The 12,810-nt window shown below is 60.2% G+C and overlaps 3 pseudogenes; all 3 read right to left on the bottom strand.

The window, feature by feature from the left end:
* Window positions 1-455: 455 nt before the first annotated feature.
* On the bottom strand, window positions 456-2,930 carry LOC148222058 (protocadherin gamma-B5 pseudogene; annotated as a pseudogene).
* An 89-nt stretch (window positions 2,931-3,019) lies between these two features.
* LOC148222057 (protocadherin gamma-A2 pseudogene) lies at window positions 3,020-10,261 on the bottom strand (annotated as a pseudogene).
* On the bottom strand, window positions 9,864-12,733 carry LOC148222056 (protocadherin gamma-B5 pseudogene; annotated as a pseudogene).
* Window positions 12,734-12,810: the final 77 nt, after the last annotated feature.

The following is a 12,810-nucleotide window of genomic DNA, read 5'->3' as shown; positions in this document are numbered from 1 at the left end:
CTCCCTATTTTTTCTCTGACACAATTATGCAGAATCAGGCGTTCTCCATCCACAGAACAAGGAGCTGCTTTCAATATTGCTAAAATATTCTAATTTATAGAGCTCGATTGTTGAAGACAAAACCCCTCTGCTGAAGTCGAACCTTTGACTAATGAGGGACCAAGACCACCCAGCTCTCCATGGAGTCGGGACAGATCCTTGCTCATTTCAATCCACCACGGAGACAGGAAAGAGGAACTCCCAAACGCAAGACACCGGGAAACATGGAAAAGCACGGCTACTACTGCAAAGGGGAGTTATACTCAAAGCAACTCAGCTGAAACTCTTACCAAGAAGAAATCAAAAATTTCCACGGCTAAACAGAGACACAGACCAGTACTCCGAATTGACATGAGACAGAGAAAATCAGATATAAAGGGATGACCTTCCGGAAAGCCGCAAAAAAGAGAAGAAGCTCACGCTTTACAGACCTGAGGTACGTCGAGTGCGGCAGGCACCTCTCCCACAACGGCGCTGCTGTTGGGGCTGGGCTTGTCGCAGGAATCGGCGCCCAGAAGCTCCTCCGCCGACAGCACGGGCACCGGCGGCGGCGGCGGCCAAGCGGCCTCGGGCACGGCGCGGGCCGGCGCCGCCACGCACAGGTTGTAGGAGTAGGGCAAGGTGCCCTCGCAGAAGTCGGCCGGGAAGGCGGCGCCGGCCACCGAGAAGCGCTGCGCGCCCAGGCAGCGCAGCACGGCGGGCGGCCCGGCCCGGCGCAGCCGCGCCAGCACGGCCAGCGCCACGCTCAGCACCAAGAGCGCCGACAGCAGCGCCAGCGCCAGCACCAGGTAGAACTGCAGCTCGGCCGCCGCCGCCTCGGCGCCCGCCGCCCGCTCGCTCAGCTCCGGCAGCGCCTCCTGCAAGCTCTCGGCCAGCACCACGTGCAGCGTGGCCGTGGCCGACAGCGCCGGCTGCCCGTGGTCCTTCACCACGGCCACCAGCCGCTGCTTGGCCGCGTCCCGCTCGGACACGGCGCGCGCCGTGCGCACCTCGCCGCTGTGCAGCCCCACGCGGAACAGCGCCGGCTCCGACGCCTGCACCAGCTCGTACGACAGCCACGCGTTGCGCCCCGCGTCCGCGTCCACCGCCACCACCTTGGCCACCAGGTAGCCGGCCTCGGCCGAGCGCGGCACCACCTCGAACGCCGCCGCCGCCGCCGGAGCCTCTCCCGCCGCCGACGCCGCCGCCGCCGCCGGCCACAGCACCCGCGGCGCGTTGTCGTTGCGGTCCAGCACGAAGACGCGCACCGTGGCCGTGGAGCTGCGCGCCGGCGCGCCGCCGTCCTGCGCCCGCACCGCCACCGCGAACTCGCGGCACTGCTCGTAGTCCAAGGAGCGCTGCGCGTACAGCGCGCCGCTCCGCGCCTCCACCGACACCGGCGGCGCCGCGCCCGCCGCGCCCGCGCTGCCGCCCGCCAGCCAGTAGCTCACGCGCCCGTTGGCGCCCGCGTCCGCGTCCCGCGCCTGCACGCGCAGCACCAGCGCGCCCGCCGCGTTGTTCTCCCACACGTACGCGCTGTACGCCGCCTCCTCGAACACCGGCGCGTTGTCGTTCACGTCCGACACCTCCAGCACCAGCTCCGCGCTGCTCGACAGCGTCGGCCTGCCCCGGTCCCGGGCCACCACCGTCACGCGGTGCTCGGACGCCTGCTCGCGGTCCAGCGCGCTCGCCGTCACCACCTTGTACGAGCCGCCCGGCGACGCCACGATCGACAGCGGCGCCTCGCCCGACAGCTCGCACGACACCTGACCGTTCTCGCCGGAGTCTCTGTCCCGAACTTTCATCAGGGCCACCACAGTGCCGGCCGGCGCGTCCTCGGCCACAGGACTCGACAGTGTCAGAATGGAGATCTCGGGCGCGTTGTCATTCTCGTCGGTGATGTCGATTTGCACTTCGCAGTGATCGGTGAGCCCACCGCCGTCTGTTGCCTCCAAGCCGAAGATGTATTTCGTCTTCTCTTCGAAATCGAGAGGACCTGCTGTCCTAACTTCTCCGCTCTCACTGTCGATATTGAACAACGTCCTGATGGCGTCCGGGACGCTGCCAAAGGAGTAGGACACTCGCCCATTCGAGCCTGCATCTGCATCTGTCGCCCTTACCCGCAGCACCAGCGACTCCACTGGAAGATTCTCCGCCACTCTCGCCTCGTACAGGCTCTTGCTGAAGACAGGCGCGTTGTCGTTGGCATCTGTCACATTAATTCGAACCTGCACTGTCCCGGACCTCGCAGGGTCTCCGCCATCCACCGCAATCAGCACCAACTCAAAGGAACTCTGCTTCTCCCGATCCAATGCTTTCTCCAGCACTAATTCGGGTTGCTTCTTTCCCCCTGGCTTTTCCTTCATGGAGAGTGAGAAGAAAGGGTTGCTACTTAGTTGGTAAGTCAGCAGCGAATTGCTTCCTGCGTCTGCATCCCGGGCCATCTCTAGCGGAAACCGAGCACCGGGAGGGATTAATTCACCAATCTCGAGGTCCAGAACAGCCTTGCTGAAGGTCGGGGAGTTGTCATTCATGTCCTCGATGAACACGTCGACCCGGAAAATGTTCAGCGGGTTGTGCACCAGCGCCTCGAAGCTAACAGAACAGGTCGCCGACTCGCCGCACATCTCCTCCCGGTCCAGCCTCTCGTTCACGTACAGGTTCCCGTTCTCCTCATTCACCGTGAAGTATTGCTTATCCTCGCTCAGCCGCAGCTTGCGCGCCGGCAGCTCGTCCGCGCTGAGCCCCAGGTCCCGCGCCAGCGGCCCCACGAGCGAGCCTCTGCCCAGCTCCTCGGCGATGGCGTAGCGGACCCGCTCGGCCGCCGCCCGCCACCACACGCACAGCAGCAGCGCGCCCAGCAGCGCTCGCCCGCCGCCCGGCCCGAGCCTCTGCCGCCGCCTCACCGCCATTCTCTGCCGCCACAGCTCGCCGCGCTCCTGCCTCCTGCCGCCGCCCTGCCTCCCTTCCAGCCGCTCTCGCCACACACCGCACGCACCGCTCAAAGGCAGCGCAGCGAGCCCGCTCGGGTCGCTTCTCGCCGCCGCCTCTCGCCGCTCCTGCCGCTCCTGCCGCTGCCGGCGGTGCCGCTGCCGCTGTGGCCGGCGCCGGGCGAGCGAGCAGCCTGCGGGGGCAGGACGCTGCGGCGGCGGCGGCTCCAGCGCCGCTCGGCGGCGGCCAACAGCGACACCCGGAGGCGCCGCCGCGCCACTGCAGCCGCCGGATGGCCCCGCTCAAGGGGGCCCGGCTTTGGGCGGGGCTCAGCGCCTGCTCCGGATCCGGGGGCTCTGCTCGATATCAAACAACAAGCGCAAAAGCTTTGGCGCGGCGCGTCTCCAGATGTGTTAAGTGCGATGCGCTTTTGGGCGCATTCACTTCACCTCCTTTAGTCCCACTCAGTCCTAAGACTTACGAATTTTGGCACAGCAGTAAGGAAAGGAACTCAGCTGCTCCTTGAAAAACAGTATGGTACCAGTGTAAAAGTCAGGACACTATGATATTTTAAAAAGAGATGACTTTGAGAGCCTTTCAGCTCTCCGTCATGTATCTTGAATTCGTCTTCCCTTACATGGCACAAATTAACTTGACAAAGAGATCGGTCCCAAGCAATGTTAAGAGCTCTATACTATGAATTAATTATATTATTTATCTATGGATCATGAAATTTCTCTTTTGTGTCTCTATACTTGAGAATCTTACAGTGAAAACGTGCAAATCCATTTCTTTGTCTTTCATAGAATCAAATAAAGATGGTTCACAACAGAAATTTGAATCATTCTATCCGAGTAACATGGTTCAGTGTTTCTGGGTGACTGTCATTTACTTCCTGCAAATAGATCACCAGGAAAACATGGAACGGGCCTTGACCCCAGAGATGAAATCTAACTATTTTCCAAACAAAATTCCTTTAACACAACAATTTCCTGGATCAAAGCCAGCCTCTCCGCCTACTCCAACTGCATTCTAAGTCTTCAGAAACACCCAATTTATTACGGGTATTTAGACAACACTCCTGAAACAACTGCAATGTAGAAATTCATGTTTCTTATTCTGTCACTTGCAGTAGCTACACAACAAAGCAAACTGTCTTGCACCAAGAGCACAGGACATCAAACTGCAGACCCCAGCCACAGTCATTCCCTTGGACCATGAAGAAAGGAAACTCCGTGGAACCTCAGGTGAGGGCCTCATCCAACCACCAGGACAAATGGAACTTTATACATCTCTTTTATCCATTTCAAACCATAGCACAGCTCTCTCAGTCATCACACAACACGAAAGAAAATTTTGGAGACAGACATCATTAAAAGTTGCTCTCCCAACTTCTCAGATCCCAAGGATCACAGCACACATATATGCTCAGCGATTTCACTGCTCATCACAATCATTTCAACTATTTTGAAATGTTGTAAAGGCTAAAGACCTCAGCAGCTCAATTTATGATCCAGACACCAAAGTATCACTCAAAGGTAACATCATCTTTCTCCAGCACATGGGTTCTTAGGAGGACGTGGCATTCTCCTACTCAATGCAAGGTTTGCACCTGTGCCCAAGAATTGCCATTCACAGAAAATACCATGAATCAGAAAACCGAAATGCTGAACACACAAACTGGCTCTTTGACTCCAAATGATGGGATATCAAAAAATGAAGACACCTTTAGACAATTGTCAGAAGGACATGAATAAAGCCAGATGTCAAAAAAGTACAGGCTTTGTCTCCAACATTCCCTTCTCACAAACAAGTCTCTCCTCAATCCCTTTCTTTGGTGGAGAGGCCACCAAAAGAAAAGTTCCTCACACAGCTTCCCATTGCTGGGGATAATATTTCACTTCTCAACCTGAGTATGTGACAAGCATGAGAATTTCTTCCAGGAACGCTTAAAACCCCACTGCCATGAACAGGAGAGAGGCAAGAGGTTCACATTTGCAGAAAGGAAGGGGATCAGCACAGGCTCTTGATGATGATGATGGCACTAAGGTTAGGCACAGAGTTCAGGTACTTAGCAGGCGATGAATACAGAGTTGGCTCCACCCAATATTCCCTTATCCACAGGCCATAAGAACCTAATAAACCATTCATTAAAACACCAGGACAACCTGCAAACACACAGGAGGAAGATCCCAGGGCTCCCCACACAGCTGAACTAAGATCTGTTGGGACAAAGTTATCATGGCAGAAGAAAATCACATTGCACAGAAGAAGGGCTGAACACTGAACAAGGAAAAGAGCAAACAGTGTCTCTCCTGTTTCACCAGACCTCCACACTCAGGCCACAGGACCCTTGTCTCCAGCTCTGCTCAATTCCACCGTATTCTCTGACCCTCATAATCTACAAGAATATGTAATCAAACCCCACATAAAACATTTTAAAACGTCTCTAACATCCACCACCATCAGCCCATGTACGTTGACCAGAAAGGGGAGTTGGATTTCTCTGCAAGGTTCAATATCCTGACATTTTAGATTCTCCTAAAATAGCAGGTACAAGAGAAGGGTATCTAGGGAGTAAAACGCCCATACAACCCTCACACAGGAACTCACACCGATGGCCACGCACAGAGATCCTCAGTGTAATTCCTTACTGGAGTAAAAAAGAAAAATGCGAGGAACCACAACTGCAAGTGTCATGTCACAACTACGATAGACTAAATTCCTACACCACCTCCACACCTTCTAGAATTAAAAACAAAAGAAAACGAAAAAAACTTTCACCTTGTCCAAACGCTATGCAATACGAAAGCTCCAGCTGCAGTCAGCGCCCAGTGAATGAGAAGTGGTGCACACAACCTCTCACTACGTGACAACGATCACTGATACCCAAAGGAAATGTGCGCTACTCACTAAAATAAAATAGTCTCTAGAGCATAAGCGATACACATCTCTAACACGGACCCAGTCATCACAGTAACTGCTCATCCTGCTTCGGCACATGGCTGACTTGGAAGGTGCATGATTCTCAAACTAGAAAGTGATCTTAAGGGACAGCTAAGTGTATTTTCAAGAGAACTTCAATCTGCTCATGCACATGAGCTCATTGCACCTGACCCTGCAAACAATGTAATTTCCACTTGTACATCGTGAGACACATCCATGGAGAATAAGTGAGGCAGACAGGAATTGCACTTCGCATGGGTAAAAAAGGAGAAACGAAAAACAACTTGATAAAACCACAAAGAACCAACCTCTAGCCAAGAGCAACCTCCCTTCTCTTCACCCACCAAATTGAACGCTGAAGAGGGACTCCACGTCCACCTGCTCGCAACAAGAAGGACCAGAACACAGCGGGCAGATGAACGGGGCCTTGCCTTGCCACTCTACAAATCTTCCTATGCAATAAAAACACGACGGGAAGAAATGACAGGCAAACAGCGAAAGGAATCGCCGCACAAAGAATTTGGTCCCAGAAACTCACCGAGGGAGCGGAGGGATCCACGGGAATGGCGCCGGCAGGGTCCTGGTCCCCGAGCAGCGGCGCGGGCTCGTCGGGCAGTGGCCGGGCCGGGAGGGTGTCGCAGCAGCTGCCGCTGGCCGAGAAGCGCAGGTGGCTCTTGCGCGAGTCGGCCGTGAGCGACACGTCGTGCGAGTAGGACTGCAGGAAGGCGCGCACGCCGTCGATGCCCACGAAGTGCGAGACGGGCACGCCGCGCAAGGCGCCGCTGGCGGGCGGCAGCAGCTGCTGGCGGCGCCAGCGGCGCAGGCGCAGCGCCAGCAGCAGCAGCAGGAAGGCGAGGAAGAGGCACGAGACGGCGGCCACGGCCAGCACGAGCCAGCGCGTCAGGCTCCCGGCCGGCTCGGCCGGCGCCGCCGCCTCGGCGGCCGCGCTGCCCAGCTCGGCCAGCAGCTCGGCCACGCTCTCGGCCAGCACCACGCTCAGCGTGGCCGTGGCCGACAGCGCCGGCCGCCCGTGGTCCTTCACCACCACCACCAGGCTCTGGCGCGCCGCGTCGCGGGCCAGCGGCGAGCGCGCCGTGCGCACCTCGCCGCTGTGCAGCCCCACGCGGAACAGCCCCGGCTCCGTCGCCTTGGCCAGCTCGTACGACAGCCAAGCGTTCTGACCCGCGTCCGCGTCCACCGCCACCACCTTGGCCACCAGCGCGCCGGCCTCCGACCAGCGCGGCGCCAGCTCCACGCCCGACCACCACGCGCCGCCCGAGACCGAGCCCGAGCCCGCCGCAGCCGCCGCCGGCGGGTACAGCACCTGCGGCGCGTTGTCGTTCTCGTCCACGATCTGCAGCAGCACCGACACGTTGCTGCTCAGCGCCGGCGCGCCGCCGTCCTCCGCCAGCACCCACAGCCGCAGCTCGCGCACCTGCTCGTAGTCCAAGGAGCGCAGCGCGTACAGCGCGCCCGTCTCCGCCTGCACCGACACGTACGACGACAGCGGCGCGCCCCGCACCCGCCCCTCCCGCAGCCGGTAGCGCACGCGCGCGTTCTGCCCCCAGTCCGCGTCCGTCGCCAGCACCGTCAGCACCAGCGCGCCCGCCGCGTTATTCTCCGCCAGCCGCGCGCTGTAGCGCTCCTCCGCGAACACCGGCGCGTTGTCGTTCACGTCCAGCACCCGCAGCGCCAGCACCGCGCTGCTCTGCAGCGACGGAGACCCGCCGTCGGCCGCCCGCACCGTCACGTTGTACTCCGACACCTGCTCTCGGTCCAGCTCTCCCGCTGTCACCACGCTGTAGTAGCTGCCGTGGGAGCTCTGCAGCCGGAACGGGACATCTCCGTCGAGCGAGCAGCGCACCTCGCCATTGGCTCCCGAGTCGCGGTCCTGCACGTGTAGGAGGGCTACAACCGTTCCCGAAGTAGCGTCCTCGGATATTTCGCTAATCGCTGACCTCACCGAAATCTCTGGCGTGTTGTCATTGACGTCTGTGACAGAGATCGTAACTTTGGTCGTATCAAAAAGCGCTCCACCATCATGTGCCTGCACCTCTAGTTCGTAGTAGTCCCCTTCCTCGAAGTCCAGGCTTCTCAATACCGTGATCTCCCCAGTTTCATAATTCAGACGGAAAATGTCGGACACTTTTTTCAACGAGTATTTCACGTGTCCATACAGCCCCTCGTCGGCGTCCGTGGCCGTGACGGTAACGAGGACGGAGCCCACTGGCACGTCCTCGGGCACACGCACCGTGTACTCAGCCTGGCTGAACACGGGCGCGTTGTCGTTCGCGTCCACCACCGTCACTCGGATCCGAGTCGTGCCCGTCCGTGCCGGATCGCCGCCGTCCATCGCCCTCAGCACCAGCTCGTGAAACGCCGCCTCCTCCCGGTCCAGCGCCTTCGCCAGCACCAGCTCGGGACGCTGATCGCCGCCGGGGCCCGCCTGCACGGCCAGCGAGAAGTGCTCGTCACCGCTCAGCTCGTAGCTCTGCAGGGAATTCCGACCCGAGTCCGGATCATGAGCATCGTTCACGGGAAATTGCGACCCCGGGGCTGTCATCTCGCTCATTCTAAGTTCTGTTTCTTCCTCTGGGAAGCTGGGCGCGTTGTCGTTAATGTCCGTGATTTCCACTTCGATTTCATAAAACTTCATTTCCCCTTCCACTATCAGCTCACAGCTCAGCACGCATTTCTCCACCAGCCGGCAAAGCTGCTCTCTGTCGATCCTCTCCTCCGTCACTAAATGTCCCGTCCTCCCGTGCAGAGCGAAATACTGCGTTTTACCTGCGGAGACAATGCGGACGCTGCGATCGCTGAGCTCCAGGATCTGCAGCCCCAGGTCCTTGGCCACGTCGCCCACGAACGAGCCCTTGGGCATCTCCTCGGGCACCGAGTAGCGCAGCTGCCCCCACGCCGCCTCCCACGCCGCCAGCAGGACGGCCCAGAGCAGAGCTCGCTGCCGCCGGCCCCAGCGCCTCCCCGCCGCGCACATCTCGGCCGCGGCACCGCTCCTCCGTCTGCAGCTCCTCGCCGCCAACCCAGAGAGCTCCAGCTGCCACTCTGCTCCCAGATTCCGCACGGTATTTCAGCCACCGGCTTCTCCGTCTTGTTACAGAACCGCTCCGCACCGCGGATACGCTCACAGACCTGCCGGGGCCGCGCCTGATTTGGAGCAAGAGAGTGATCGAGCGGGTCCGCAGCGGGCGGGGCTGCAGCGCTCCGAGCTTCCTCTCGCTCCTCTCGGTCAACAGCGGCGCCCGCAGCCTCCTCCCGGCACTGCAGCACCGAGCTCTGCCGAGCGCTGCCCGCCCTGCCTCGGCCACCGGCAGCTCGCGGGACGGGACATACGCGATAAGGAGACATCGCTTTTCGTCCAGCGCGGACCTCCCGCTTTGGATTTTGTTCACCTGATCTCTGGTTTCATCCTCCACCGATGACGACCGGAGAGAATTAACATGCCTGCAGTGATTACGCTATTTCTACCGCCCGCGAAAAAGTCTTTATCATGAGCGCATAACAGGGATGGAACCATCTCTCGATATAAGGTCTAGGGTATCACGAGTTTTACTCCATACGTCCGAAAGTGCAAACTGCTCCACCAAATCCAGTTTTTACACGAATCGTGCGTGAACAACAGCTTTTCTGCAGATCAAATAGTGTAATGGAATAGGGAAACTACTCATCACAACATTCATAATACTCATCGAATTCAGCACTGCAGGGGCGCTGCTTTTTTGCACCGTCACATCAGACACTACTCTCAATAAGTCTTCATTACTCCTCATTCTCCAATCAGAACTTCGCATTTTTTCATTACAATTTCACTCAATATATGCATGACACTGCTCTCTCTAATGACATAGTATTCCCACACAGAGTTTTTCTGAAATCCTAAATTAAATGGAATTAGCAGTGTAAGCATTCCTACAGCAGCCTTAACTAAAAGAAAGGGTTCGGTCCACCTATCAGAAGGTCCGAATATATACCTTCGAAAAAAACGACCGGGAGCTAAAACCCTCCACATCAAGCGCATCATGAACATCTCATCCTACCGCGGACTCGTTCGTTAACAACAGGTAACCATTAAGAAAACATAATTTTCCCAAAGAAAATCTTCCAGAGGAACCAAAATATATCATGAATCAAATGTGCTTCGAAACTATTGAACGGAAAGAACCTCGCATTGACCTAACAATGCTTACAGCTTGCCGGTTCGCCACACTTCATGCAAAAAGACGAGAAGCGATTATTTCACGTCAGGGAAAAATAAAACCAATACCAGACCTAGGGAAGAGAAGACCGCACGAGATCGCTGCCACCAGCTCATGGTTACTTAAAGGTGCAGAAGGAAAGAATTCGCTTTACAGACCTGAACTGCGTCCGGCTCGGCGGGGGGATCTCCCGTCAAGGCGCTACAACTCGGGTTCGGTTTGTCGCAGGAATCGGCGCCCAGAAGCTCCTCCGCCGACAGCACGGGCACCGGCGGCGGCGGCCAAGCGGCCTCGGGCACGGCGCGGGCCGGCGCCGCCACGCACAGGTTGTAGGAGTAGGGCAAGGTGCCCTCGCAGAAGTCGGCCGGGAAGGCGGCGCCGGCCACCGAGAAGCGCTGCGCGCCCAGGCAGCGCAGCACGGCGGGCGGCCCGGCCCGGCGCAGCCGCGCCAGCACGGCCGGCGCCACGCTCAGCACCAAGAGCGCCGACAGCAGCGCCAGCGCCAGCACCAGGTAGAACTGCAGCTCGGCCGCCGCCGCCGCCGCCTCGGCGCCCGCCGCCCGCTCGCTCAGCTCCGGCAGCGCCTCCTGCAAGCTCTCGGCCAGCACCACGTGCAGCGTGGCCGTGGCCGACAGCGCCGGCTGCCCGTGGTCCTTCACCACGGCCACCAGCCGCTGCTTGGCCGCGTCCCGCTCGGACACGGCGCGCGCCGTGCGCACCTCGCCGCTGTGCAGCCCCACGCGGAACAGCGCCGGCTCCGACGCCTGCACCAGCTCGTACGACAGCCACGCGTTGCGCCCCGCGTCCGCGTCCACCGCCACCACCTTGGCCACCAGGTACCCGGCCTCGGCCGAGCGCGGCACCACCTCGAACGCCGCCGCCGGAGCCTCTCCCGCCGCCGACGCCGCCGCCGCCGGCCACAGCACCCGCGGCGCGTTGTCGTTGCGGTCCAGCACGAAGACGCGCACCGTGGCCGTGGAGCTGCGCGCCGGCGCGCCGCCGTCCTGCGCCCGCACCGCCACCGCGAACTCGCGGCACTGCTCGTAGTCCAAGGAGCGCTGCGCGTACAGCGCGCCGCTCCGCGCCTCCACCGACACCGGCGGCGCCGCGCCCGCCGCGCCCGCGCTGCCGCCCGCCAGCCAGTAGCTCACGCGCCCGTTGGCGCCCGCGTCCGCGTCCCGCGCCTGCACGCGCAGCACCAGCGCGCCCGCCGCGTTGTTCTCCCACACGTACGCGCTGTACGCCGCCTCCTCGAACACCGGCGCGTTGTCGTTCACGTCCGACACCTCCAGCACCAGCTCCGCGCTGCTCGACAGCGCCGGCCTGCCCCGGTCCCGGGCCACCACCGTCACGCGGTGCTCGGACGCCTGCTCGCGGTCCAGCGCGCTCGCCGTCACCACCTTGTACAAACCGCCCGGCGACGCCACGATCGACAGCGGCGCCTCGCCCGACAGCTCGCACGACACCTGACCGTTCTCGCCCGAGTCCAGGTCATTCACATTCATCAGGGCTACCACGGTGCCCACCGGCGCGTCCTCGGGCACCGGGCTAGAGAGCGACAGAACTGTGATTTCAGGAGGATTGTCATTCACGTCCAGCACCTCCACCTCCACCTTGCAGTGCGCCACCAAACCACCACCATCTGTCGCCTCAACAGCCAGGCTGTAGGCGCGCGTGTCCTCGAAGTCCAGCTCTTCCTGCAGCGTTATGGTCCCTCTCTGGGTATCCACCATAAACTTTTGAAGAACTTTGATCGGCATTTCCCCAAATCCGTAAGTGATGCGGGCGTTGGTGCCCTCGTCAGCATCGGAGGCAGAGACGTTCAGCACCGTCGATCCCGGGGCAGTGTCCTCGCGCAGACTGACGCGGTACCGGTCCTGCGCGAACACGGGCGGGTTGTCATTGGCGTCGGTGACGTTGATCCACAGCTGGGCGGTGCCAGTCCGGGGCGGGTCTCCGCCATCCACCGCAGTAAGCAGGAGATGCAGGCTCGGCTCGCTCTCCCGGTCCAATGCGTGTCGCATCACCAACTCCGCGGATTTGCTCCCGTCCTCGCTTTCTTTCACCTCCACCGTGAAGTATTCGTTGGCCTCCAGCTCGTAGCCCTGCAGCGAGTTACTGCCCACGTCCGGATCCTCTGCCATGCCCAAGTAAAACCGGGCACCAGGAGAAGTGAACTCGTTGATCTCCAGCTGAAATTTGTTTCGCAGAAAGCGCGGAGCATTATCATTCACGTCCTCAATGGCCACCTCGACGCGGAAAACGTTCAGCGGGTTGTGCACCAGCACCTCGAAGCTGACGGAGCAGGTCGCCGACTCGCCGCACATCTCCTCCCGGTCCAGCCTCTCGTTCACGTACAGGTTCCCGTTCTCCTCGTTCACCGTGAAGTATTTCAGCTGCTTCTTGCCGGCAGACGCCACCTGCAGCTTGCGCGCCGGCAGCTCGTCCGCGCTGAGCCCCAGGTCCCGCGCCAGCGGCCCCACGAGCGAGCCTCTGCCCAGCTCCTCGGCGATGGCGTAGCGGACCCGCTCGGCCGCCGCCCGCCACCACACGCACAGCAGCAGCGCGCCCAGCAGCGCTCGCCCGCCGCCCGGCCCGAGCCTCTGCCGCCGCCTCACCGCCATTCTCTGCCGCCACAGCTCGCCGCGCTCCTGCCTCCTGACGCTGCCCTGCCTCCCTTCCAGCCGCTCTCGCCACACAC

The sequence above is a fragment of the Sturnus vulgaris genome, chromosome 15 (genome assembly GCF_052056855.1).
Source record: "Sturnus vulgaris isolate bStuVul1 chromosome 15, bStuVul1.hap1, whole genome shotgun sequence".
Taxonomy (NCBI): domain Eukaryota; kingdom Metazoa; phylum Chordata; class Aves; order Passeriformes; family Sturnidae; genus Sturnus; species Sturnus vulgaris.
The sequence above is the reverse complement of the archived record's forward strand: the minus strand, read 5'-3'. Positions and strand labels throughout refer to the sequence as shown.